Source organism: Primulina eburnea, chromosome 3 (genome assembly GCF_022965805.1).
Source record: "Primulina eburnea isolate SZY01 chromosome 3, ASM2296580v1, whole genome shotgun sequence".
NCBI classification, from domain to species: domain Eukaryota; kingdom Viridiplantae; phylum Streptophyta; class Magnoliopsida; order Lamiales; family Gesneriaceae; genus Primulina; species Primulina eburnea.
Window position 1 is genome coordinate 9,809,789 of NC_133103.1, and position 4,265 is coordinate 9,814,053.

The window sequence follows — 4,265 nt, forward strand, 5'->3', positions numbered from 1 at the left end:
GATAAAAATCGGTTTCGTAAAAATGAAACATAACAAGAGGTTAAAAAAGAGAGTGAGTCTCATGTGAGACCGTCTCACAGATCATAATCTGTGAGACGGGTCAACAATACCTATATTCACAATAAAAAGTAATACTCTTAGCATAAAAAACAATATTTTTTTATGGGTGACCCAAATAAGAGATCCGTCTCATAAATAATACCTGTGAGACCGTCTCACATAAGTTTTTGCCTAAAAAAGAAAGGAAATTTTTTGATTTGCGATTTTGGTTTGTTATGTTATCAAATTTCAATCTTAGTCATATATCTTTCGATTGTTGGTAATATGAGTCATTTTTCACCAGGAGTGCTGATGTGATACTATACACGTCAGCTTCATATATCAGTGTTACAATGATGTTACGTTAGAGTCAAATCGAAAAAAATAATATAATTATAAATAAAAAATAAAAATAACTGTCTGAGACTAAAATTTCAAATTTGACAATATAAATTATCAAAATTACAAAGAGACAAATATATCTAACTTACAAAGAAAAATTTTATGAAAAAAATCAAATGACCATGAGATTGAAAAATAGTGAAACATGTGGATTTCAGAATAGTTTGGGACATAGTATTTAGTGGATCATGACATGAAAAATGGCACTGAAGTAGCTAATTGATGAAGCCCCGCAACAAGGTGTATCGTTGGTGTAATAGATTGAGACTTGCGAAATGCGTTGAATTAAAAAAGCAATGTTTTTTTTTAAAAAAAAATTATCTCAATACTCTTCAGAATACAACAAACTCGTCTTGTTTTTTTACATGATTTAAAAAGTAGACTTTCTTGAATAACTTGAAGTGATGATACGATAAAGTCTCAGGTTATTTGAGTTTAATGTATATGATAAAGACATGCAAGTATTTTCCATTTACATGATGACATTAAATACGTACTAATATATCCATAACCCATCGATCATATATATATATACAAATGGGGAGGATCCAAATAATTTGAAGGCCGTTAATCGCCTGTTTCTCATGTTTTTGTGAACAGCCGTGACATTGAGAAATATCTAGAAAATTATTCTGATAATCAATATAATTCTATCTTCATTCTTTCTGTTTGAACAAAAAAAGAAAAAAGAAACCGATATTTCATTAGTTGTTGAATATCTTTTTTTTTTTTGATTAATTTTTGATATTCTGAATCTTTATTACTAATGAATCCAAATTATCTATTAATTGATTAGAAGATCCTTTCGATTCGCTAAAATATGTTACCTGCAAAATATTTTTTAAACAGCGTAACTCATCGGTTAAGTGCTAAAAAAAATTCCTATGTTGTTTTTTGATATTTGTGTCTTTATCTCCATAACAATTAATTAAAACGTCCAAAAAAACCAGCCAGAATAATATTTCAGAATTGAAAAACCGATTTTGAATACAATATTATCAATGAACCATAAAAATAAAACATTAGAAATGCAAATCTAATCGTATCAACTTTCTTGTCTAAAAAAATTGAGAGTAGGCAGCATTAGACATGTCGGGGAGGAGTTTTCTTACATGTATTCATTATATTGCATAAAGTCAGATTCTTTTTATTATTATTAATCCATAGAAAATTCAAAATATTGCTCATTTGACCAAGAAAAATAATAAATGATTGGATAAAGAGACTGCCAGCATGCAGTTTTCAATTTTCAAAAACTCAAGTGTTTAATTCGATGATTCATCTTGCGACATCTCATGTAAAAACTCAAAATCCACCGACCATAAATTAAAAATTTGCTAGATTAAATGCTCAACAGATCAAGTGTGAGTGGAAATTTAAATATTCCTAGATATATTTTTTATTTATATTTTTAATCTATTATTATACATTAAAACATATGATATTTTTTTCCTCAAATATGATTTATTTCATTAAGTTGGAATAGGAAAGTTTGAAATTTATTTTTTAAAAAACAATTCATAAATTCAATCGGTTCCCCGAAGAAACCCAAAAAAAAAAAAAAAAAAACCCCTCACCTCATTTAATATATATGTGTATTTTTAACCAATGATTTCGTGTTAAAAAAGAATGATCACCGTTGTGATATTTGCAATTCATTATCGCAACTTCAATTATATTTAATCTCCTCTTAAATAAAAGAGAATTTGAAATTCTATTTTTAATTCACCATCCCTTGAATATTAAATTTCCAGCCTCCTCCTCAACCTTTTTCCTAAATTTCTCCCCTGGATGGCATATAAATCATAGATCGTCATATTTAATTTTGTAAATATTATAACTAAATCAAAACTTCAAAACAAAAACAAAAAATGCACACACGCCACATATCGTTAGTATTTATATTGAAGTTTTGATTTAGTTATGATATTTACAAAATTAAATATGACATAAGATTTAGTAAGATATATTTTCTATAATTATGAATATGAAAATTTAATTATACTTTATTTTATTAAATAAATAAAATATAAATAATTAATTATTTATTAATAAAACAAATTTTTTTTTTATTTTTTTGAAAGAATACTCCAAATTACAACCCATCGATATAAATCGATAACTGTGAGGGGATAAAAGCCCATGGTCGATGATCATCTAATTGCATGCAATGCTCTGACTATGATTCAATCAATCCAATAAAAACATTTAAATTCTCAATAGCATTTAAGGCCGTCGTTTCGCAATCTCATAATATCTCTTGTATTCCCTTTTTAACAATAGTGAGACATCAATGCCTCCAATAAATAATCAATGAAATCAATACATAACAATGGATCAATGGAAGGGAATAACACTTTGAAACCTTTAAAACACAATACATATAATATCATGTGAGCACAAGGGATGAAATTCCACTTACAACCCAATAGAACACCTCAAATAAGCTCTTGGTTCACCACCTACAACAATAATCCATAAAAAACACCAAAATCAACTCTATATCCAAAAATACAAGTTAAATAATCCATAGAACCAACCAATACTCCAACCTATAGCATGCCATTTCCAAAACCATGATAGAATTCAACCAAAAACTTACCTAAGCTTCCTAGCACCAAGGAGAACCACGATCTCAAGTCGAAAATCGAACTAGATCCAAGAATCAAAGGTAGGAAATGAAATGAAATGAAGGAAACCCTTGTTTCTAGAGAGGAAAAACGAGAATGGAGGAAAGGTAAGGTGAAAAGTGAAGTCAACTCAACCAAAAAGCAACTTAAAGCTTCGCCCATACCTCAATAATGCATGACCGCGGGTGCGCCAACACAAGGACCGCGGGTGCGCCAAGCCTACGACCAAAAAACCATTTTCTGAACCACTGAGACCGCGGGTGCGGTCCTTACATGACCGCGGGTGCGCTCCACCTTCGGACCAAATCTTACTCTGCGCACAGCTTCTTCAAAGATCGCCTCAGAAACGCCTCTTCCCGTCCGAATTAGAAAAAGTGGTAAACTACAAAGTTGTAGCTCTATGTCTTATCTTGACTCCCTCAAAATTTCAGATCATTTGGATGTCTGAGTAAAAAGTTATGCTAAATCTCCATACGTTAGTGGTAATTTTGGAATTTCTGAAAAAAAAAGGTTCACCATCAATATAGGCATAGTTTGGTATATGGGATAAGAGAGGGATTGATAAATAATCCTCCTTATCCCATGTTTGGTAGCTTTTTAAAAAGCTCATGATAATATCATGGGCTCCTTGATAAATAATTTTTTAGAAGTATAAAATATCCTAATAGAAGGTGTGATAATTTTAATTTAATGATAAAATACACTACAAATGACTTAATTACCCTCAATTTATAAATGATTTTTTTATAAATCTATGCTAGTAGGTAGAAATTAAAATCAAATAAATATTTTATTATTTTTATATATTATATAAATGAATTCGAGATAACTATATAAATAATTTTTATAAATCTCCATAAAATTATTAGTATCACTCGATCAACCTTAAAAATTGATATTTGACTTGAATCAAAAAATCAAGAGCTCAATTATCATATTATATAATATATAAAATTAGGTAAAAATAAATAAATCATGCAAGTACTATCGGCACATTAACAAATAAAAAATATGAACTCAAGCAATAACTTTGAAATTATAAAATTTATTATGATAATGTTAATTTTGTCATTACAATCTAATATATAAATTTAATCACTCTTATTAAAATCATACCAAACATTAAATATAATATCCTACATCTTATTTATCCTTAACTTATCCTTATATTATATATCACATATTTATCCTATC